General features: G+C 42.1%; 1 protein-coding gene across 4 annotated transcripts in view; it reads right to left on the reverse strand.

Annotated features, from left to right (window-relative positions):
- Positions 1-25,950, reverse strand: part of MID1 (midline 1) — a 278,177-nt gene that overhangs the window by 139,924 nt on the left and 112,303 nt on the right. Inside the window, exon 1 of one of the 4 annotated variants that reach the window (XM_027533217.1) lies at positions 9,063-9,197. The exons of the other annotated variants lie outside the window; for them this stretch is intronic. The gene's annotated coding sequence lies outside the window, so the exon portion shown is untranslated. Of the gene's footprint in view, positions 1-9,062; positions 9,198-25,950 lie in introns of those variants that run through there. 4 annotated transcript variants of the gene reach the window in all.

Consider the following 25,950-nt stretch of genomic DNA (forward strand, 5'->3'; position numbering starts at 1 on the left):
TATAGAAGAAAGGATAAACGGGCAGCTGAGATTTGAAATATTAAAGATTGCTTATTGTTGCACGACCTGCAATGGAAAGCCCAGGACTGCTGTTTTGAGAAACTTATGATCCGCCCTCAGTCCTGGCCAACTCCTTCCTACAGATGGCTTAGAATAAATTGAAAGGTTTTACCCATTAATCGTCATTTTGGTTAATCATGGGAAAACAGAATAATCTCTCAGTCAAATATCTTCTCACTTACCATCAGCAGAAGCATGTCAAGTAAAGGAAAAAGGTAGATCCTTTGGTCTACTATGTTGGCAGGTGAAACAAGAACACCTACTGATAGATCTCGCCAGAGGACTGAGCTTGTCTGGAGAGCTTTCATGATTGCATTTTTAGGCAGGTGTCAGAATTTCATCCCAGAGTAGCACAGTCAGAATTTCTACAGGGGATTCCACTGCAGACCCCAAGGGAAACACTGACATTTTATTCAAGAGACATTTACTGAATGCTAGGTAGTGAGCTAGCTCGAGAAGCTGGAATCAGGCCTCCTCCTCATCTCCTTCCCTCTATGATCATGGGCCAAGCCAACATCCTCCCCTACCTGGATGATCACAGTATTTTTCTAAATGGTCTCCTGGCTTCTTCTCACTGTTGCCCCCCACCCCTCCATAGTCTATCCTCCACTCAGAAGAGCCTGTTAACACACGACAGAGTCTGCCTCGCCTCTGCTCAAGCCTCCAGGGGTTTCCCATCTCACTCAGGGAGAAGTTCATAGAATAAAACCAGCCCCAGAAAACACAGACTCAGACAATGACCTCATTTCCTCCCACGCCAGCCCTTCTTCTGCTCTGGGCACATAGCCTCCTTGTGATCTCTCAAACGCACCACGCACGTCCTGTCTCCCCTTGGCAAGGTCATTGGAATGACTGCTCGTCACCTTCTTCATGAACCCACATGAAATGAATTCCCCTACTCCCACTGCGACCACCCATTTACCCATCATGGCAACCTGTCTTCCCCATATCCATTTGTTTCCTTCCATAACATTCACTGACATAGTCTATTAGTTTGTTCACTGCTCCATCTCTCCCCATGGCCCCACCACTAGAGTATCAGGCTCTAGGAGGGCACAGACTTTGCTTTGCTCTTTGAGGGACGTACCACCAGCACCTAAAACAGTGTCTCACATGTATTAAGACTCGAACATTCATTGATTGAGTTAAATAAGTACCAACGTTGGGGCTGAACCCAGAAACAATAAAACATAATCCTTGCTTTCAATAATCTCTCAATATGTCAGAACAGAGGTCAGCAAACTTTCTCTATCAAGGCCAAGGCAGTACATGTTTCTGGTACTGCAGGCCAGACAGTCTCTTCTGCAATGACTCAATTTTGCCACTGTAGCAGGCAAAAGCAGTCATATGCAATACAGAAATGAATGATCATGGCTGTCCAATGGGATTATATTTATAAAAGCAGGTAGCAAGCTGGATTTGGCATACATATCTTATTCTGCTGACCCGTATTTTAGAAGACAGAGACATGTAGAGTCAACAAAATAGAAATGAAGAGCACTTTCAGAGAGGTATGAATAAAATGCCGCACTGGCAACAATAGCCACGCCGGCAGGATAAGACTTCAACAAGCGCACACAAGTTTCGAGTGCTAATGGGAAATGCCAGACGACAGGATTCCACCCTGCCATCCACGGACACGATGTGAGTCAAGTCCTCAGGGGCAATTTACCTAAGAATGATTTAATAGCAGCCGCTCAGAAATGGATCATTTTTTCTTTTATTGCCCTGGCGCTTGGCGTGGCGCTTTATACAAGTATCTACGCTATAAATGCTGTTGGTTAATTGTATTGATGACAAAATATCGAGATGCAAAGTGAGATTTGGCCATTTTTCTGAACCTCTGGCCTGTAGGCTGCCAGAGACGAAGGGATTTTGATTTGCTGTCTACAGCAGATCTCATTTTTATTACTTTTATCCAGATTTTCCCATGGTAGCGATATTCTTGTGAAACCACTCAACAATATATTACCACTAAGCACAGATGCCATTCCCTTCTCTTAAAAAAAAATGGCATGGCTTATTTTCTAGCTTTCTTTAAAATAATCTTTTTTTTTTTTTTTTGAGACATGAAAATACCATTCATTCTTTCACCAAATAGTGAACTCCCTCTAGGTAAGGGGTCTTGGGACAACTAATGATAACACCTGCCCACTCCCCTCCACCTTCAGTGATCTTATGGTCTATTATGGGAGAGAAAAAACAAATTGTCATCCAACATAACAAAAGACTGGGGGAGAAGAGGATGTAGAAGCTTCCTGAAGGAGGCAACATACAAGGTGGGTTTTAGAGATGAAGAGGGGGTCATCAAGCACACAGAGATGTGGGAGTGGGAGTAGATTTTGTGAAAATGTTATCTTTTTCTTTTTTGAACTCCTGCAATTTAATTTCCAGGCCTCCAATTAAGAGAGAGAGAGAGACATTGACTCTTAGCCTTCACTACAATGGAAGGAAATCAGACGTGCATATCACCGTCAGGAAATGCTATAGCTCAAGATTTTTCTGAATGGGCTGATTGGTTCTCATTCAGAGGAGGATGTCGGTCATCGTGGGAACCTTTGCAACAAACCAGGGATGCAAAACAATTCACAGTTCACACCTCTGCTCGTCCACCATTTATGGTCCATAACAGGGCACAGAAGAGTGAGGGGAGAGAGTTGGGCGGGTGGCCAGACAATGGAGTCTGATCCACAGCTCTGCTTTCCTAGCTGTGTGTCCCTGAGGTAGCCCACAGATGTTCTCTCCAATTCTCTGCAATCACAGCCCTCAGCGGTAGAGGCTTTGGTCACAGGATGCAGCTAAGCACTGGATCCTGGGAAGCACTGGCCGCCAGACATCTTTTCGCAAAACTTTCTTACAGACTCAAGACTTCGGAGGAAAGCACTTCTTTAAAATGAAAAATGAATAAACAGATATTTATTTTCCACACCTCTCCCTGCCTCCTTTACCTCCCCTTCCCCATTTTGTGTAGCACTGAGATGGGGCTTTTCTGGTTTTCTTCTCTAAACACATCTGACTTCTCCAGCTAAGCCAAGCCTGTGTGTGCATGCATGTACAGTCAGTCACTTTTGACTCTTTGCAACCCCATGGGCTGTAGCCCACCAGGCTCCTCTGTCCATGGAATTTTCCAGGGAAGAATATTGGAGCAGGTTGCCATTTCCTACTTCAGGGGATCTTCCTGACCCAGGGATCGAACCAGCGTCTCTTGAGTCTTCTGCATTGGCAGGCAGATCCTTTACCAGCTGAGCCACAAAGCCTAGGTGTTTTTAAAAGGGCCAGGCTACCTTCCATCAAAAAGATGTCCAGGTTGTTTGTTCATCCATGTACTGCCTCTCTGACTCCTAGGCTCGCGAGACTCTCACAGCACCATCTCGTAGCATGGACAGTATCTTGCTTCATTTACTATAAGCACCTCAACTCACAGTGTGCATCCCATGGGACTTAGTAGCTTCTGTCCCAAACCCATCTGCTCTCCAAGCTTCCTGGTATCTCCTCATGGTGCTTCCATTCTCCTGATTAGCACAACTCAGAGGCTTGCCTCATTTTCTACTCCTCCCTCTCAGGGGAGGCAGAATCATGTCCCTGCCCCACCAAAGCTATCTTACAAAGCAAATGGGAGTTCAGGTTGCAGATGGAAATTAAGGTTGCTAAGCAGCTGACCTTGAAACAAGGAGATGAGCCTATATCATCCAGTGGGACTCAATATAATCATGAGAGTCCTTAAAAGTGGAAATAGGAAGTAAGAAAGAAGTGTCAGATGATGCTACTTGAAAAAGACCTGATAAGACTGCTTTGAAAATGGGAGGAGGCCATAAGCCAAGGAATATGGGCAGCCTCCAGAAGATAGAGAAAATAAAGAAACAGATTATCCTCTAGATCAGGGGTCCCCAACCTCTGGGATATAATGCTTGACGATCTGAGATGGAGCTGATGTCATACTAAGAGAAAGTGCACCACAAATGCAATGCCCTTGAATCATCCTGAAACCATCCCCCAACCCTGGTCCACAGAAGAGTAATCTTCCATAAAACTGGTTCCTGGTGCCAAAAAAGATGAGGATCACAGCTAGAACTTCCAGAAGGAATACAGCCTTGTAGATATACCTTAATTATAGCCCAGTGAGACCAGTGTCAGACTTAACAACTCCCAGTGTTCTTCTTTAATGCCATGAAGCTTGTGGTACTTGGTCACAGCATAATAGGAAACCATACACTTACCTTTCCCCAAAGCCAAATCATTAGCCAAGACATGCAAATACCAAATCTTAGTAGTTCTTTGACTTCTCTGTTCTTACTGCCTCTGTGTTGATCCAGATCTCTACTGTATTCCCACACTATTGCCCAAAACAAATGAACAAAAACAAACCCTACACAAGAACAAAAATACCTCCTAATTTGACTTATTGCCTCCCACTTTTTGTCTTTCAGTTTCACCTGTGCAACATGCTTTGGCATCATCATTTCTTCTGGTGACTTTTTAAAGGCACAAAACATTGAGCAGCTCCCTGCTGCCCAAAGTCTCAGTCCTGACATCTTATCTTTTAAAAACCTTGCCCAATTTTCTCCCAAGCTGCTTCTTTAATCTTAGTCCCAATCACTCACCTCCTGTACCAGAGACCCAGGAAATAGGACCATTTTCTGCTCTTAGCAGTTGTCTTTGCTTTTCTTCCTAGCACAAATCACTTTTTTCTCTTGTCACTTTTTTTTTTGTTTCATGCTCCATTTTCTTTTGTTTTCTGCTTTTTTAAAAAAATGAGAGACAAGCTTCCAAGAGGTCCGAAGAGCCCTGGCCACTATGGTGTGGAGGGATTTCACATTCCACAAGAAGAACATTTTAAAAGATGGCTCTAAATAGCGTGACATGACTCACATGTTTACCATTAGCCAAGTAAAGCTTTAGCTGAAAGACACAAAATAACTATCCTCTTCACAAAATAACTAAAATATTTATTTAAAAGGAGTATTTCCTAGTACCCAACAGAGTGATCAGTAAGGAGTCGCAGATTTAAATGAGTCATCAGATTAGCCCTGGGACTGATATAGGCAGGCATGTGTGAGCACAAACATGAATTTCATATGGAGGTAACATTCATAATCGAAATTTGAGGCCAATTGTGAATGGACTGGAGAAGGCAATGGCACCCCACTCCAGGACGCTTGCCTGGAAAATCCCAAGGATGGAGGAGCCTGGAGGGCTGCAGTCCATGGGGTCGCTGAGGGTCGGACACGACTGAGCGACTTCACTTTCACTTTTCACTTTCATGCATTGGAGAAGGAAATGGCAACCCACTCCAGTGTCTTGCCTGGAGAATCCCAGGGACGGGAGAGCGTGGTGAGCTGCCGTCTATGGGGTCGCACAGAGTCGGACACGACTGAAGCGACTTAGTAGTAGTAGTAGTAGTGAATGGATAGCCTGAGCCAGAAGATTACCTCCCCCTTCAAAACTCTGCATGATAGAAATTGGATATAAGACACTCATGCCTTTGTGAGTTAAGGAAAAATCATCTATAGATCAACAGAAAATTCATCACTAGTCAGCCTGGTGGCTCAGCTGGTAAAGAATCTGCATACAATGCAGGAGACCTGGGTTTGATTCCTGGGTCAGGAAGATCCCCTGGAGAAGGGAATGGCAATCTACTCCAGTATTCTTGCTTGGAGACTTCCAGGGACAGAGAAGCCTGGTGGGCTACAGTCCATGGGGTCGCAAAGAGTCGGACATGATTAAGTGAGTTTCACTTTCACTTTCATCAATAGAAAGCCAGCAGGAGAGCTAGCAGTGAGCACCACAGAGAGACTGGACCTGGACACCCAGGCGATGCTTATGGTGAGCTGGCTGACCCAGGTGCCTCGGAAGAAGCCACTGCTCCCTCTGGGCTCTAGGTATCATCATCTTTAACCAGCACTCATTCCAGGAGGAGGACTTTCCTGGAGGGAGAAAGGCCTTCTTTTGTCCAGGGTACAGGATACGGAAGCAAAGAGACGGGAGGAGAAAGTTCCCAATAGAAGACAAGGCCCTTGGGACTGAAAGAATTCAGAGATGGTATTAGGCTCGAGAAGGGAAATGGCTGAACTCAGCAGGACTGCCTTTAGGGATGAATGTGCTAAAGCAGGGAGACAGAAGTTAAGAGGGTTCGTATATGTTGGTTTCATCTTTTTTGGCTTCTGCTTTGAAGTAAGATGCAAAACTATTCATCTGACAAGTCAACGCAGAGAAAACATTTAACTCCCTGCCTCTGCTGTCACAAGCCTTCCCACCATCCTGCTCGGTAGCTCATTTTAGAATTTCACAGCTTTAGTCCTTGTAGTCTCTCCTGACTTCTGCTATGACAACCATAACCTGCACCTTGAAGAAACACCTAGGACCCCTGTGAAGATGGCATGCACTGCAAAGTTTAATCCCTAGTCAAAGTCGATGAACAGCCTTTCCAGTTCAAAGTTCCATGGGAATTTCACCCATATATAATCAAGAAGTGACCAAGGAATCTCCAGACAAAGGGCATTCTATGAATTCAATCACCCGCTAGAATAAGGAGACATTAAATTGTGAACTTCTCAAGTGACTCCAGTGGTAAAGAACCTGCCTTAAGAGGCTCGGGTTCTATCCCTGGGTCAGGAAGATCCCCTGGAGAAGGGTATGGCAACCCACTCTAACACTCTTACCTGGAGAATCCCACGGACAAAGGATCCTGGTGGGCCACAGTCCATGGGGTCACAAAGAGTCTGACATGACTGAGGCGACTTTGCATGCACACAATTATCAGCACATCATCCCTGACTTTTTTATTCCCAATTTCTCTTAATAGAGACATTGGTGTCTTAATCATAAGGCAAATCCACTCTCAATGCTTCCCTACAGGTGTTCTATGTCATGTCTGCATACTCCATCAAAAGTAATCACTTTTCTCATTTGGAGACTGTGAAAAAGAACATGCATTTTAGCCACCTATAATTTTACTTTAAGGACCTCACTTTGTACAGTTCTGAAAGCCATCACCATGAGGGAAATTAATGAGTCACCAGACCAAGGAAGAAACTTGGATACCAACACTGGGTGGCCTGTGGTCAATTGTTAATATCAGGTCACTCTCAGCCACTGCCCAGATGATTTGCAAGGCACTTCCTCCATCTCTCCCCATAAATAGCTCTGGCGTATGGAAACCAAGCTTGATGTTTTACCAAAATGCAACTGAGAGGACAAACACCGTCAAAACTGCACAACGTTACACCAAGTCACCTAAAACTGGTTTGGAAAAGGAAATTCCTAAAAGTATCAGAAAAAAGAGACAGCTTTGGAAATGCTATGCATACATTTACGTCTTCAAGAGTCATAAATTTCAGAAACAGGATCAAGTCAATTTCCTGTTCTCTCTCTTCACATAAGTAATTAAGACTGAGCAGACTTACTGCCATCTGAATTTTTGCTACGGGATTCTCTCTTTTCCAGAGCCATAGGTGGAGTATTTTTTAAAGGACTGTGGAATAATGTTTTCATCTTGGATCAGCAGAAATACAGACTTTCAGAGGACTAAAAACTTGGGAATTGGAAAATACTGAAACTGAACCTCAGTTGGTGAGGCAGGATTTGCAAAAGAGACTAAACTCAGAAAGGACTTGGTCTCACGTCAGATAAATTGCATCTCCAAACCCCAAACATGATCTAACAGAAACTCAGTAAAAACTGAGAGCTCCACCCCAGATGAATTCACCACAAACCAAGTATTTTTAAAACGTAATACAAGCACTCAATATCTGCATATTCTATCCTGGTTTAGTTTTTCATTTTTGAGTTATAAATACCACACAGTAAAAACACTACCCAAATACTATTTTACTCATTAGAATCCTGGCTGATTTGAGAAGCAGGTGAGTCAGTAAATGCACAATAAAAGAGAACCATAGGATAGAAAGAGGGATCAAGGGAGCTTCAATTGAATGTAAAGGCAACCTGAAAGCCTAGAAACTGATACCACAATTTATCCCACCCCAAATTACGGCACAGAACAGTCAAAATGCACAAAGGCTCTTAAAGCAACAGTAGAAATAATACATCGAGTAGGAACAGGTGAAAAAAGTGATCCCATAACCTTCTAAAGGTAATGCCTCTCAAGTATCACTGTGGTTAACCTCCAATCATCAGCACACAAATCCGTTCACTTCATCACAGCAGACAAGTGAGAATTTCTGCCAACCACATTGTAGGGGACCAGAGGAACTGATGGAAAAACAAAAAGTGGCATGCAGATAAGCACTGAGGCACTAGCCCCAAGCTTTAAAATAACTAATGAGGACAAGAGATGTTTTAATCAGTTCTCATTTCACCTGTATTCTAAGGGGTACTGGAGTTAAAAAATGTTTTACCTGGTACCTGAACTGAGAGTCAGGAAAGACTTTTAATTTCAGTCAACACCCACCTGGTGGAATTCATGCAAATTGAATTAATCTGTTCGCAAACCCTTTTCTGTCCATCCACGTCTGTCTAGAACTCGCTCATTTTTTAGTAATTGGATCTCCAGGACATTCTTTAAAATAATCACATACTCTCTTGCCCACACAACCTGATTAATAATGAATGAACATTCCTGAAAAGAATCACTTGGAAGCCTGGCAGATGTCTTCAGGGATATCCAGGCTTTAACGATAAAAATTAAGGAGAAATGGGAGCTAGGTCACACTGTCTGGTTATTTTAATTGAAACCCAGTCTTCCAAATTTACTTAACAGAATGCTTAAATACACCTTCTGGAGTTCATTTATACAAGCAGATAAGCAAAAAGACACAAATGACAATGCAAAAAAAAAAAAAAAATCCTGATTTCTCCAGGAACAACTGCTTGATTCTGCCCTGTCTTAAGAGTGAAGAAACCCCCTCAACAGTCTCAGAAATGCCATTCATCCTACTGAAAGACGGATAAACAGGTTAAAAACAGGAAACAGCACAGTTGTCCAAAAGAGTTCTTTTAGCATCTCCACAGATTCTTACGAAAAGATTGCCTTGAATACCCACCAATGGACTGCACCCTAGTTCTTTTTGAAGAAACATCGCCGTAGGCAGAGGAGGGGGACCCACGAAATGACACACAGGCCACCGAGACCAGATGGTGGGTGGCAGGCAGTGCCGGAGCGGTCCTGTATGTCTGTGAGAGCGTCAACAGTGAAACACAACAGGAAAATCGACGCGACAATTCCAGGAAGGCCAGCTCCACCTCATCCACCCCGCCAGGCTTGCTGAGTTGAAGAATCAAAACTCTCTCTGGCTTTTCAAACTGCCCTTTCCTCGGACCCCGTCGTGGCTCCCCTGGGCCCTAGCCCACTCAGTGCTCATCTGAACCAAATGAAAAGGCAGCTCAGGTCAGGTCAATACCCGCTGCCTAGTCCCCCCGCCCCCAAAGCATGATTTGCGACTAGGATCTGTACCCTCACTGCTCACAGGGATCAAGAGCGGGTCAGTGTCCGACGGCTAAGCGCCGGATGCCAGCTTTGTACGCTGCCAATGGGAGTCGTGCCTGCCCACTGCCCGGGGTCACCAACGCACACAGGACTCCCTTACATTTTGATCCTCTCAGCCTCCTTCTGAGTACGTGATCACATTATGCTCGGGACACTGCTTTGTTATTTTTTTAACAAAAAAAGGTAATGTATTACCTTGCATCTATCTTTTGAATTAAAATACACTATCGAGAAGAAGTCTTTTTTTTTAAATGCTATATCAGGAGTCATGATCTCTTGTATAGACACAATAAAGCAGTCATTGTTTCTTTGAGAAAAGAGATCTAAATCACAATCTGTCATCCTGAGAAACAACTGAAACTATACCTATAAATATACACATATGTGCATACACTCACAAGCAAGCTTTACATATATATACACATATGTATAGATACTATATATACGTATATTGTCTACATGCATATCATATAGGCATATCATACGTGTATATGTACATACAGGAGTTAAAGCTGCTTAGTTGTGTCCGACTCTTTGTGACCCCATGGACTGTGGCCCGCCAGGCTCCTTTGTCCAAGGGATTTTCTAGGCAGGAATACTGGAGTGGGTTGCCATTCCCTTTTCCAGGGGATCTTCCCGGGCCAGAGATTGAACCTGGGTCTGCTGTACTGCAGGCATATGTACATATAATACAAACATAAACACACACACACAGCAAATCTGCGATGAGTGTCCCAGATTTCACTCTCCAGAATGGCAAAGAAAGAGTGAATCAAGAATGGAAAGTAATCTTTTAAAAGCTGATTGTCTGAAGGAAGAAAGGGAAGTCGTCTTCCCAAAAGCAAAAAAAGAAAAACCTGCCCTGCACTGCAGTTCTTTCAAGGATGTTGCTTATCACACTGCACAAGGCAAGAAATTGCAACGAAAGTAAATCATCAGGAAAGTGTAAAAAAAAAATTTAAATTAAAAACCAACATTGGTTGCAAACCTGCACAATTCAATTTATCAACCAGATATTTGGACTCAACCCAAGAAAGTTAAAGAACATTTTTTTAATGTCAAAGTCCATCAAACATTTTTTAAATTATTTTTTTGATGTCAACCATTTTTAAAACCTTAATTGAATTCATTACAATATTGCTTCTGTTTTATGTTTTTGGGTTTTTTGGCCATGAGGCATGTGGGGTATTAGCACCCTGACCAGGGATCAAACCCACAACCCCTGCATTGGAAGGTGAAGTCCTCACTACCTGACCACCAGGGAGGTCCCTAGAGAACAATGTTGATAAGGGGCAAGCAGCAGGCAAGAACGGCTTCCCTGTATCACCTGGGCTGCACATTGCGACACCTACTTTCATGCCACTGCACCCCTCATGGTAAACCAAAGCACGCCTCGCATGTTTGGACATAAAAACGCAAACATACGTTTTCTAGACTTATGTCTCTACAAACCATAATTTTGTTTGTCTTTTAACAATAAACAAAAGGGTTACTCAATTTCACCTACAAATGACTTCCCAAAGGAGTCCTCACTGTCCATGGAAGGGACACATGTACATCATCCAATAGAACTGGAAAGACCTGTTCATTAAGAGATTTGAAGGACTGCTTTTGTTAAAACAACATGAAAATTGTCAAGATTTCTCTGAGACATTTTGGCGCTGTTGTGGAAAAATTAGCCTGAGACATCAGGAAACATTTACTCTGTCCCACAAAAGCCAAGGAAAATGATAAACAACAATAAATTCTATCATCTTCTAGAGTGCACAATCCGACCACCTCAACAGGAAATTTCCCACTGTTGGGGGGACGCCGACATTTCAGTTTTTCCAGTTTATGTTAAGAAAGAAAGCATCCGGTTTTAAAGACAAATGGAACCTATTTTACACTAAATTGAAAATGACTGATGTTTTCCAGGTCTATGCTGTACTGGGTGTCAGGCAAGAATTTGGTTCTGAAGGCCGTGAGAGCAGACTTGAAAGAGGAAGAAGGGAGTGAGAATGTGTCACATTTAGTCTCCTGACAGAAATCTAAATCGAACCTTCTGGATGCGCAGGCCCAACAGTGTGGTGGTGGCAGAAATGGAGGCCACTGAGTCCTGTGAAATCAATCAGATAAAAAGGGCTCCAATACGGCCTTTCCTAAATGCTTTTCCAAGTGTATTCAGAATACAGTAGGCACTTCCACATACATTCAGAGAACTACTTCTATGTCTATATAAAATCCTATGTATACCTACAATGCAGTTAGCTTTGGATATATATGTACACACCCACACACATATGGGTATAAAAGCACCTTTGCAAAATTCCTTGGGACTTGCCAGTACTCTTCACATACCTCTTGGTCACAGCATCTGTCCTGCATGAGAAAAAACTTTCCTTCCTACATGTAAAAACAGAAACCTGTCAATAATTTCTACATGAAAAATCAAAACACACCAACTTTTAAAAGTGACCCCCAAAATTTGTCACTCATATCTCAAAGAGGTGACCCCAAAATGAGCAAAACCATTTAAGAGGTCTAGTCTCTGAAGGACAAGACCAGTGGAGCTGGATTTTTGCAAGAAAATTCTACATAGAAAAACCCTTGCCCCTTGTACACTCTCCCCTTCCCGCAACTTATCACCAGGAGGAAAATGTATGAGTAGATAGGTGTGGATGATGGCCAGTATGGCAATGCCCAACTTTTCTCTTAGGTTTGAGGACATGACAGGCACAACTGTGTCCTCAGGTAATGACAATGTTACACAGTAACTAATTCTTATTCTAAGAATAGATACGGGAATTATCTCCAATATCATAGTTTCTCTTCTCAACGGAAATTGCTTTTACTCTCCACTTCAAAGTCAGCCATACACAAAATCCTTGTGTTCACGTGACCCTGAAGCCACTTTGCGATCTTAAAAAATAAAGAAAAGTAACCCTCCTTTACAACTCCTGGTTAACTCTTATAAAGAACATGTTTTCAATACTTCCCGTGATCACTCAAGCCCTACAGTCAGGGAATGAAGTCTTTTTTTTTTTTTTTTTTTAAGGCAACAGAAAGAGGAGGGACTCTTTTGTTCTGAATTGTTATTGTAAAGCACCACATGAGACAGACAGGGAACATGGGAACAGGGCATTGAAAAGGACAAGAGGGCTGACAAACGAAAACAGGATATTAAGAACAGTGTCGGAACTGGGTGTCCCTACAGAACAAAGGCGGGAGGCTTCTTGGGAGAAATTTGAGCACAAATACCTTGAATCAATTTCAGTACTAATAGATGAACTAGTTTTCCAGGCAGCAAGAAATCTTTAAGTCTGGGGCAGTAAAATTAGGTTATCATTAATACACACACACAAACACACACACACACACACAGTTTTAAAGTATAAAATTAAAACTGCTTTAAATCACACTAATCACTCCCCTTTCAAACCATGATCCACTTAAAATTTTTAGATCTATATTTTGCCCCATCTGAAACAAAATACTCTTTTTTGTGTTAGATAGCTGAGCTAACAGCAAATATTCCTAAGAAAATCAAATTTTTCTTACCAAAAAAAATAGAAAAAAGTCTCCGTTCAGAGCATGCTCTTACACTTTAAAGATAACCTTTACATAGAGCTTTCCAGAACTCCCAGAGAAGCTAAGGTTCTACTTTGAGTAACAATCACTGCAGCTAACTCGCTAGCATTAACAGAACAGCCAGGTTTTGTCAAGTCATGCTTTTATCATCTTATACTTTTCTTCAAATGCAAATTCTGCTAAAGATATTAGTAGAATGATACACTTAATAAGATCATCGGTGTTTAGTTTAATGGACTTACATAATAAGAATGATTATTGTTATTATTGCAGTTTCCAAGCTGAAGGGGTTCAGAACAGTAAATAATATACCCTATCTGACATTGTAGCTAAAATTGCAGGCTTTTTTTTCCTCTTCTCTATATTTGCCTTGTATTCTTCTTTTTCTTTTTCCCCATTCTTTCCTTCTATTGTGAGATGAGTTGTTCAGTTGCTAAGTTGTGTTCACCTCTTTGCAAACCCATGAGAGAGGAACCTAATAGGCTTTCCTCTTTTAGACCATGCATTTCATCCACCTTTCTCTTTGATGAGCTGTCAGAAAGCCCCAGTTTGGGATGAGGCCATCAGTGTGATGTTGTGCAGAGAAATGGGTCCCTCAAAATCCAATAAACCTGAGTTCAAACTCTGCATGCACCATTTCCTAGCAGAGGTGGATAGGAGCCAGCTACCCAATGGACCTTACATTCACAGAGCCATTTCATATTTTTCTAGAGCTTTCTTATTGAAGGGTCCTTTGAAAATTAAGTGAAACAAAGTCTTAAAAGTGCCTGGCAAAACTGTACCTTTCATACCCTCCTCCCCTTCTTGTCCTGAATCACCTCTTCCCATTCTTCTTTCAATACACAAATGATCTTTTTTTTTTTTTTTTCCATTGGAAATCTCTTCAAACCATGTTTGGAAGCAGGAAGGCTACTGATTCATTTATTCATTGAATAACATTCATGGAGTATCTTACATGAAGGAAGAGTCTATGACTAATAAATTAGCATTCCTATTATTACAGTAGTCACTCTGTAATCATCTTCATACAGACAATGTCGATTTCCTAGACTTGGACATACCTCTATTTATCACCACTGGATTGCCTACCACGGTCTTGAGGCTGCAGTTCTCTGCTCCTCAGGGAAGGGTTCTATGTCCCACATGGATCCCTTGCCAGAATTTTTGATTTTGCAGGAAATAAAGGACCTTGGCACAGGGTGGGGCATAGGGGACCATCAAGAACAGTGAAGGGTTTCAAGCTACCTGCAAGCTAGTCAGTTAGCCTCCTGAAAAGCACTGGCAGAAGACACGAGAGTCCCGAATTAGACAAACAACATTTCTGAGTCAGGGCCCAGGGAGCAGCGTGTGTTTCCTGTTCACAAGTCCCCAAGTCCCATGGAGCGGCAGCCTAGGCATAAGTGACACACACAAGGGTTTACATTTCAGCTGAGCAAGCCCAAGCTTTGGAAACCTGCATCTCTGATAATGGACTGCAAGCAAACAAGCCCAGCATCTGCCCTGGAGGGCGTCATGTTCTTTATTACAATGGGCGACAATCCTGCTTTCTACCCTGGGGGGAGATGTTTTCTTTCAACCTTTGAAGGCTATTCATTGTACAAAAATCCTTAGAAAGATAGCCTGGAACAAAGGCAGTCAGCACCTCAGCTAATGAGGGGTACAGAACCGTAAGAAAGCCATGAAGAATTATTCCCCAAGAAACGCTTCCATCTCCTCCTGGAGATGTGGTCAGTAGTGGTCCCAAGAATTGAGATCACCACTGGGCCTTCTAGCAGTGATGGCAGAGGCAGCGATTGCTGCTCTTCAGTCACCAAGTCATGTCCGACCCTGCGATTTCATGGACTGCAGCACGCCAGGCTTCCCTGTTCCGCACCAACTCCTGGAGTTTGCCCAAGTTCATGTCCATTGAATCAGAGATGTCATCCAACCATCTTGTCCTCTCTAGCCAGCTAACTTGACACAAATGACTCCTGTACCATGGAAGACCAGAAGTAAGAGGAGCTCACAAGACAGTGTTCCATGTCTTTTATCCCCACCATCCTCTAAGGTCAGCTGACACCAGGAAAACTGGCAGAGAGCAGGTAAGCCCCACCTATAGGTTTTGCCCAGTGTGTGTGAGCATACTCAGTTGTGACTGACTCTTTGAGACCCATGGACTGTAGCCTGTCAGGCTCCTCTGTCCATGGAGTTTTCTGGGCAAGAATACTGGAGCAGGTTGCCATTTCCTACTCCAGGGGATCTTCCCAACCCAAGGACTGAAGCCAGTGTCTCTTGTGTCTCTTCTGCATTGGCAGGTGGATTCTTTACCACTGCAGGACCTGGGAAGCCCAAACAGACTTTTTCATTAATCCTTAATAACTTCCTCATTCATCCCAAATCAGCCTTTATCTGGTCTAGAACTTCAACTCTTCCCTACTCTTAACCTAAACTCATTTTAAGAGATTGGAAGAGTAAGCTAGTTTTATACTTTTATGACATTAGGAATCCTTTATGTATATTCACTTGGCTTTCTTTAAGCATTAAAAAAATTCTTTTAAAATGATTTTGTAGCACACCCAGAGAGAAAGTCATTTCTCTGATTATTTTTTTCATCAATGGGTATTTCTGAGGTTTTGCTGTGTACTAGGCACTGATGGGGCCCTGGGAATGCACTAGTGAATGTGGCACCAAAGGTATACCCTGGGAGAAGCTGAATTTTAATGAGGTAGACTTAAAATAAACTGGGAAACTGGTGAGAAAACCTGGTAATTTCAAGGAACCATACATAAAACAAAGGAAACGGAAAGGATGACTTGCTAGAAGGCAGAGGGGTGAGTGCAGGTCAGCTTTAGCTAAGGAGTTATTTCTGCTCAGATCTGTGGAGGCTTTTGGCTGATATTTTGTCTTTTTCCTCTGCCAGTAAACAAGCAAAGAACATCTTGATTTCAGGATAAAACTTTCCAGCGTTTGACCAGAGACTTGTGATTCAGTCTCTCAGGCTGTTAAATATTTAGTTTCAGATTTCCTTAAGGAATGATGTCTTTTTCAAGGACATTAAAGTCCAACTCTGACTATTTCTAACATAAAAAGACAAAATGATAAATTATGGGAATCAATGACCTCTTTGTTTACTTGGGCAAGGCCATTTGAGAGAGGAAAGTCGCCATCACACAGTGGACCAAAAAAAAAAAACCCAATAACAGGAACTACGGTACTTAGAATTCCCTGAATGTCTGAGTGTTTAGTGGCAGGATATTAACTCAAAGTTGAAAGAAACCATGGACACGCAGTTAGGGTTACACAGAAGGGTGTGAAGGAAATTGAGACATTTCAGGACTCATTGGTTTTCTCTGGTCTTACCTGTTTTTGTCTCTCTAGAAGAAATTTCAGAAAGGAAAGGAAAGAAGTAGGCAAACAGCACAGGGGAAATGAACAGCCAGGGCTTCATGACTGAAGGATCAAAGAATTAATACTAAATGGTCCCAGTGCCTGAGAGCTCTGTTGGGGTCTTGCTGAGAATAACGGCATTAACAAAAGGTATCTCAACAGAAAGAAACTCACTGGCTAGGGAGAATTGGAATGGCCGTCAGATCATGATCATCAGAGCTCATCTCTTCAAGAAGAGGCCAGAAGGGAGATGACTACAGACGGAACTCTCATGAGAGAAAAAAAGAGCTGCTACTGTGGCTGCAGCAGAAACCAAGGCAAGGGTCTGGGGAGTCTGGGTGGTGGGTGCAGACCACTCTACCTAGAAGCACACAAGGTTTAGGAGAGGACAGAGTGGCGGGCAGAGAGGGGGTTATGTAGCCAGCAATTCTCAGACAGTGTGTTATCCCCACCCCAAAGACTTTTTGGCCTAAAAGCCAAGATTTAAACTCTTTACAGCTTGATAGTTGTGCACAAAATTATGTAAAGTATATACATATTTGTGATCCATATGAAAACAAATCCTATAAATGCTATCAGGCTTCTAACAACTCTTCCAAAATTCTCTCAAGGCCGGTGAAACTCTGAGATTTTTCTTGCATTATCAAAATAGGTTTCCTTGTCCTATTTCAGAGAGAGATGATAAATGTGATTTATAAAATGGGAAGTCACTATATTACCCTGGAAATAATGTCAAATGCTGTGATCTTAGGGTCTTGTTTGTTTGTGCTTTAGGATTATGTGACTCTTAAAGGGGAAAAAAAAAAGGTCCATTTTAAGCTAGTAAGTGTGCATTTCATCTTGCACATTTTATCTTTTCATTGGATCAATTTTTCTAAGAAGCTGGCTTTTTGAATATAAGATAAGGTGACATTTCAAGGGGTCAGTACTTGAGGTGCAACCTAGGGCTTAAAAATTCACTTATGAAAAAATGTCTAGCTTTGAGAACAGTGACCTTTCCAGGTGGCTAAGCTATCTTCAAGTGGTGATATATTTCTTTTGAAAATAAATACAAAATAATTTTTGCTGTCTGATTTATCAGCTTTATGGTAAGGACTGCTGGCTTGTTACGTAGTTTCCTTATTTAAATCAACAGACACCGGATTCAGGGCACGGCTCCAAACAGTTCTGCCTGTTGTCTACATCTATTCATTCCATTACAAATTCCACCAAGTGACTCTCCCTGGTAAATGGATGCAAGTATTCCATTTCGCAACTCTATTCATTTTCTTCCTTAGACTACAGATTGGGAAATCGCTCACTCCTGGGGTGCTGAGCAATAGGTGTAAGGCGAGGGCAGGGTGACTTTCCAGAAAGGTGCTTTGTTGTGTCCGAGTCACTGCCAGGCAAGCTCCCCTCAATATCAGCGGCTAAAACATCACAGTCCAAAGAGAGGTGCCCAGCATCCCGTGTCCGCCCCAGCCTAGCAGCATCCAGAGGCAATTCTTTGCATGGGTGCGTCTTCATCATGATCCTGACTGGCAGCTCTGAGGATTAAACTCAGGTCCTTTATGCACATTAGCCCCCTGGAGTGTTGAACTCCAAAACCTCTATTTTTCTCCCCTGAGTCTACCCTGTATCTCACAAAACCCTACTTAGCCACTGTGGTATGCAGCTTTTCTCATTCTGAGTTATCAAAAGAAAACACAACAAAACACCAGACCCTACAACAATTTGCTAGAGATGGTAATGATGGCGTGTTTGGGGTAGAGTGTGTCAATCCCAAGTTCTTTCAGAGCTGAGACTTGGGAACCCATTTCCCTCTTTATCATTAAGACCTCGCATTCTCATCAGAAGAGTCCTGCTAACAATGACACCAACAATCAACTGGCTGAATAAAATCTGTGGGTTTTGTGTGTGTACACATATACCCATTAAAAAAAAGGGACCTCAAAATCAGTGAATGAAAATCAAGACCAGCGTCTTCTTAATCAAGCAGAATTTCCTGCTTAGTGACTGCATTAAAAAAAAAGACCATCTGGCCTCTATGCTACTTGAGGGCTTTCACTCCTTACTTCCTGGTTATCTTTAGCAAAACATTCCAATTTCACTTATAAATTCTCTTTACCATGATGCCATTTCCTTCTGTGTACTACTTCAAGAAACAGAGATGAAAACATTGTTCTGTCTCGAAAAAAATACTCCTCGGTTCTAAATGGCAGGTTTGAAAGGGAAAAAGTATACTTGGGAGAGAAAGATCGAAGTCAAGTCATAGTGAAAGCATTATCTACTCATATTTCTCTAAACATAAACAGTGCTGCCAGGGAGCTCTGCTTCTATCTCTCTATATACAGATTATAGATATCAATGTAGATGGATAGATATTAATAGTAGTAATTAAAATCCCAAACCAAAAAGCCACCACTATCCTGCTCATTCGAGTACTCATTGTCCTTAAGCACTCTGCAAGAAATAAATCAGAAAATGGAAGGTGCAAGCCACCATATATAGAAGAGATAAACAACCAGGTCCTACTGCATAGCATAGGCAACTATATCCAATATTCCGTGATAAGTTATAATGAAAAAGGATATGAAAAAGAAAGTATAAATAAACAAACAACAATCACTGTGTTTTACAGCAGAAATTAACACAACATTGGAAATCAACTATATTTCAATACAACACATTTTAAAAAAAGAACATGGAATTCACATCTGCGTGGGAAGCAAGACTACAATAAAAGTACAGTCAAACTCCAAGTAATTGAAATTCTCTGGAAATAGAAGAGTTCCGGTTAATTTAATTTTCTGGTTAACTGAACTCCAAACAGAAACCTTTTTTAGAAAAAAGTCCTGTCGAAACATTCCTAAAATGCTTGAGTCCACTTTACTTGCATAACTTACAAACTGTATCCTGAATCTAATTGGAAGATTCTTAGGTAATCCCAAATTTCATGGTTCCTTATGATTATTATTATAAAAAGATCTTTTTTCCCCTTTAATAGTAAATAGAGAAGATTTAAGAGATTGAAGTTGAATGTATATTTGTATCCAAGACAATCAATTGTCACATTAATCCAAAATGTTGCTTTTTTTTCTTTGGATCTCTTGGAAAAGTATAATATAGAAAATTGTGGTTAATAGGTTGAAGTCTTTTGGCAAAATTCGGTTAAGTTAAGGTTTTTGCATGTTTTCATGCCAAAGGAAACTGGCAAAAATTCTTCCTTCTCTCCCTGATGTTCAATAAGTATAAAAAATAATTTTAATATAGTGCTTTCAATTTTATTAACATATATTAAAAGACCACGTAAATTCCTTTGATGGATAGATTTAAACTCACTGAGAAAGCACTAGAATTTAGGTTCCACAATGGAACAAAATGGCAGCTCAAAACTGGTCCCAAACGGCCCTCCACAATGTGGTCACCACCAGTCCAGGCCTCACCCCAATTTCCCACACAACTCTACACCACGCCACCTCAACCTACAAATAATACCACCATACTGAACCAAATCACCACCCTACAGAAAGAGACCTCTCGTCTTACATCAGGCTTCCTGCCCTTTGTTAAAATTATCTTAGAAGGAATTTTCCTGCATTGGGTAGGAGATTGGAAAATGTCAGCTAAGATCATTTCCAATCCCAGATGCTCTACACTGAGTGGGAAGATAAGACTGGGCTCATGCTCCTCCCTCCCTCTCCTCTTTCCTCTCCTTTTCTCTCTCTGACCTCACACCTTTGGGGAGAAGGAAGAGGCGTTATCATGCACTTACTGTCAAAGCAGCACTAGGCAAAACCTAAAGCATACTGACATCCTATTATTTGTCAGAAACTCTGTTAATTACTGGGCTCATAGGGTGTTTTTTTCCATTAATTTTTATTGGAGTAGAGTTGCTTTACAATGTTGTATCAGTTTTTGCTGTACAGCAAAGTGAATCAGCTATACATACACATATATCTCCTCTTTTTTGGACTTCCTTCCCATTTAGGTCACCAAAGATCACTGAGTAGAGTTCCCTGTGCTCTACAGAAGGCTATTATTATTCATCTATTTTATACATAGTACCATATACATGTCAATCACACAATGATTTTTGTAAAGGTTTCTATAAAGGACTGAATGAAGCTGAAGAGATCAGCCACACCTCACTCATGGAGCTACAGAACATATCCTTATAGGTAGATCAATGATGCCAAAATAGTGACAGTGTTTTGAAAATGGTATAGTCATTAAACCCTAAAAGAGTTTACTGTAAGGCATAAATATACTCATTACGTGTTACTTTTACCAACTAATATGTCTTTGGCACAAATATATTGAGTATATACTGAGGACATGTACACTGAGTAAATGTATTTTAGATCCCAACCTGCAACTCAGTGGAGACTTTGCCCATGATCAGTGGGATTTTCTTCTTGCTCATTTTGCCTTTCTATCTATACTGTCTTCTCTCAGTATCTGTTTACCAAGGCTTGCATTGAAGAAGGGTACTAATACCCAAAACATAAGAACATTCCCGTTCCCCAAGGGCCCCTCAAGGAATACTACAGACCTAAAACCTTGGAGAGCTCTGCAGAAACTTTCTAAACTGGGATGTTTGTACAGCAATTATACTCCAAAAAGAAAAAGTAAACTGGGATACTCAAAAGCAGTGTTAAGGAACCCGAGGGCAATTCGGCTCATTGCATTTAAAACCGACAAACACTCTTCCAGCTCATTTGTGGAAGCGGCATCAGGAAGTCCTGTAGACTGTTACCATGTGTCTACACGCAAAGTTATTCTTTCATTAAATACTTAAATGGCTTCCTTAGAACAGGGCAGAAAGGTCTCATGATGCCTTACTTAGCTATTTTATTATACCCTGATATTTTGGGAACCTGATGAAGGAGCCGACTCACTGGAGAAGACCCTGATGCTGGGAAAGATTGAGGGCAAGAGGAGAAGCGGGCAGCAAAGGATGAGATGGCGGGGTGGCATCACCAACTCACTGGACATGAGTCTGAGCAAACTTGATAAAATGGACATGAGTTTGAGCAAACTCATGGTGAAGGACAGAGAAGCCTGGCGTGCTGCAGTCCATGGGGTTGTAAAGAGTAGGACGTGACTGAGCAACTGAACAACAACAAACCCTGAAGGACAGGGTCCTTGTACTGATTCCTCTGTACAAAGAACATCTGTAAAAGGAAATAACTTAATGAAATAACATTTATGTGGGGGGGCTGGAGACTTCAAGACAATAATAAAGAATGCATTAATACACCTAACACCCAAATGTCTGACAGGTAATGCAATTTACAGAGGGTTTCCGTTGAGCTTCCTTTTTTCTTCCATTCCCTCACATACACATTACTGGCATGTTTTATAGTTCAGACAGTAAAGAATCTGCCTGCAATGGAGGAGACTCAGGTTCAGTCCCAGGGATGGAAAGATCTCTTGGAGAAGGGAATGGCAACCCACTCCAGTATTTTTGCCTGGAGCATCCCATGGACAGAGGAGCCTGGCAGGCTACAGTCCATGGGGTCACAAAGAATCGGACATAACTGAATGACTAATACTTTATATAAAGTGTCTCTAATCCCTAAATAGTCTGTATCATTTCCCCCATTTTGCAGATGGGGAAACTGAGGCTCAGAATTATGGCATCCTGCCCCAGGCCACCCTGGGAGGAGGACAATGCACTCCAGTATTCTTGCCTGGAGAATCCCCACGGACAGAGGTGCCTGGCGGGCTACAGAGTACAGGGTCGCAAAGAGCTGGACATGCCTGAGTGACTAAGCACACAGCACACAGCCCAGGGCCACACAGCTGGCAGAGGGCAGAGTCCAGTTTAGAATCTGGATTTTTCTGACTCAAAAGACTGCCTTCCTCAGGAACATACTACTGCTACATCCACCAGAAGTTGGAAGTTTCTGATGTATAAATGTAAAGAAAATTTGGATGCTGTAAATTCGGGTAGTGCTTCAACTACTTCTGAACTTAAATAAAAGAAGACTAATACTTATGCAGTGGTCATGTGTCTTCACCAATTTCACAAGCTAAGCACTCCCTAGTCTCCCTGAGAAGGACTGACATCTGGATCATATTGGCAAGTGGATGCTTTAAACATGAGAGAAAATTAGGACAAAAACCTAACACTGAATTACTTCCACCAGCTCGCTCACCAGTATCTCCCCAACTACTCATTCCTAATGTATAACCAGCTTGTCATCCATCCTTTCTAAGCAGTGAACAATGGCTTTGACCTCCCAGTTAGCAAGTTCACAGGAGAAATATATCAGTTATAATTAATGTTTACTAGAATAAATGTAAATATTTAAAAACACGCAAATGTTCTAAGCACATGTGATTTCCATTTTATTTTATGAAACACGAAAAATCCACTTGTCCATCCCATTAATTATAACCTACTCTCAGCCCTGACCTGCACATAATTCCCTCTGACGTAAATTGGAACAAGGTGCTCAGAATGGAAGCAGCCTATAACTCCAAGTGGGCTACAAAATGTCAAGTTCCCAAACCTGTCAAAAGTTTAACCTGACGTTTTGCTAAGATTAGGAGCAGTTGATGAGTTTAAAAAGAGGGCTTAAAAACTCACCACAGTTAAATCCTACAGTAAGTCCTGAAATACCCAAAATAAACAGGACTAAGGGGACTCTGGGGATACCAAAACCTGGTGAGGAGAGAAGAAATACTCCCTTGTAGGTGGTATTTCTCTGCAGAAAATAATGTACATGCATTCAAGCAGAAATAAGAAGAATACAACAATCAACTTGGAGGCACAAGGCCCTCTTGAGAGCTAAAGGAGTCATGTGGACCATGCAAAAAATTTCTCTTTCTGCTAACATGTGGATGATCCTGCCCACTCACTTTAAATGTTGAAGGCAAAAAAAAAAAAAAAAAAGAAGGGTGAACCCTTCTCTAATAATACTTTTCTTGACACAACTGTGAGATGAATTCATTTATAAAATTCCCCCAAAGCAAAATGCCTGGAGGAGAATGTAACCACTAAGAAGTGGCATTTGGTAGATCAATCTCCCCAGCCAGTTTTCTATACATCTTATCCACAAAAATGGAATCATACTTCACATTTGATTTTGCAAGTTGTTACATTAAATATAAAATATTGGGTGACTTTTCATGTTTAGAGACTCTTATGATTCCTCAGGATTAATCTTAAGTATGTTTTAGTATTATTGCCAAATGCCAACTCAAATAGACCATGAATACTGAAGATTTAATAAATATTAAAAACTGAGCAATTTCCTTTTTCCCATTACAACATGCACTGTCAGCGAGAGAGGTACTGCCCCAGGGAAAGAAAATTAGTTCTTAGCAGCAAAAAATCTTCTACTTTTTATGGACAAATCACAGATATGTAAATAGACATACAGTATAGTTGTAGTGTTAAAATTTCATGGAGGGGGAAATTAGGAAAACATGCTTGAAAAGGCTCCATGGTGGATTAGTAATGAAAAGAGGTTGTGAAACACTGTACCACACCATCAGGCTTGTAAATGGGGACCTTTACATTGCTGGAATTCAAAAGATGAATTTTTCCATTTTAAAGGTCTCACCCTTGAATGAAATCTAGCCCATTTCTAAGTTGGAGAAAACGAGGTTCCAAGAAGCAGATTTTTTGAGAGCTGATTTGTGGGGTACACTTATGGTCAGCTCATGTTATATGTGCCATGTTGGGGGACATGATGCTTTGAAGACAGACAGAGAAGGAAATGGCAACCCACTCCAGAATTCTTGCCTGGAGAATCCCAAGGACAGGGGAGCCTGGTGGGCTGCTGTCTATGGGGTCGCACAGAGTCGGACACGACTGAAGCGACTTAGCAGCAGCAGCAGCAGGACATATCACACCTGAAAGGCCTAGGATCAGAGGAGTCTGCATTTCAACGTTTATGAGCTCTTGCTCTGTGCTGCCCTCTTGTGCTATCTGGGCCTCCAATATGTCTCTTCCCAACAACCCTGAGATGCACCAAACTGATGGACCCTCTGGGTGTTTCATGGCACCCACATCCAGGAGGCAGTCATACAAAGAACGCTCAAAGACATAGATTTCCATACAGGAAGAAGCAAGTGTCGGGGCGGAAGGAAAAGTTACAGTGCTTCTCACCTGCCCTTTAACCCTGGGAGAGAGTGGACTGACTTATCAGAGGCAACACAGCTTCAGTTCAGTTCAGTTCAGTTCATTTCAGTTGCTCAGTCGTGTCCGACCCTTTGCAACCCCATGAATCGAAGCACGCCAGGCCTCCCTGTCCATCACCAACTCCAGGAGTTTACCCAAACTCATATCCATCGAGTTGGTGATGCCATCCAGCCATCTCATCCTCTGCCGTCCCCTTCTCCTCCTGCCCCCAATCCCTCCCAGCATCAGGGTCTTTTCCAATGAGTCAACTCTTCACATGAGGTGGCCAAAGTACTGGAGTTTCAGCTTCAGCATCAGTCCTTCCAATCAAACACCCAGGATTGATCTCCTTTAGGATGGACTGGTCGGATCTCCTTGCAGTCCAAGGGACTCTCAAGAGTCTTCTCCAACACCACAGTTCAAAAGCATCAATTCTTCGGCACAGCTTACAAAGGAGTAAAGTAGGAGATGAAAACCTTCGTCATTTTCTGTGGGAGGCAGAATGCTGGAAATGGTGGCCAAAGATGTCTGCCTTAATCCCCAGAACCTAGGGCCATGAGATATCTCTCCCCTGGTTGTGTTGTGTTATAAGCACAGTTGACATCAGGGGAAGGAGATGATCCAGATGGGCCTGACCTGACCACACGGGCCCTTAAAAGCTGAGAGATTTTTCAACTCAAGAGTGGAAGAGGAATTTAGAGAGATCCTAAGTATGTGAAAGATTAACAGTGCCATTGCTGCTTTGAGAATGAATGGCCATGTGAGAAGGAACATAGGTGCCCCCTAGGAAGAAAGAGTGGACCCCACCTGACAGCTGTCAAGGAAATGGAGAGTTCAGTTCTTCAGCTGCAAGAAAATGAATTCTACCAACAACCGGAGTGACCCTGGCAGGAGATTCTTCCCCAGGGCCTCCAGATGAGAGCCTAGCATGGCCAACACCTTGATTTCAGCTTCATGAGACCCTGAGCAGAGAACACAGCAGGCCATCCAGACCTGTGACCTACAAAACCAAGAGCTAACAAATAGGTGTGATTTTAACCCTTAAATTTGTGGTGATTTGTTACACAGCCATAGTAAGCTAATACACTTTTCTCTACAATCATACCAACAAATGGCATCCTTGCAACAATTGTCTCCTAGGTCACAGACCCTGGTCAATAACAACCATTTCAAATACAGCTTCCAATCTTGGGTCTCATGCCGACCATCTCAACCCTCTGAGAATCAATCCTGCGACTCAAGTCTTAGCTCTTGATCCCTGCTCTGATCAACTGTCCTTTAGGAAGATTTTCATTACCTTCCAGATAATGATCAAGTATCAAGTTCTCAGTGCTCACCTGTCTTCCTACCCTCTACTACCTGGTTAACTAAATGCTCAGCATCTTCGCCATCT

The sequence above is a fragment of the Bos indicus x Bos taurus genome, chromosome X (genome assembly GCF_003369695.1).
Source record: "Bos indicus x Bos taurus breed Angus x Brahman F1 hybrid chromosome X, Bos_hybrid_MaternalHap_v2.0, whole genome shotgun sequence".
Taxonomy (NCBI): domain Eukaryota; kingdom Metazoa; phylum Chordata; class Mammalia; order Artiodactyla; family Bovidae; genus Bos; species Bos indicus x Bos taurus.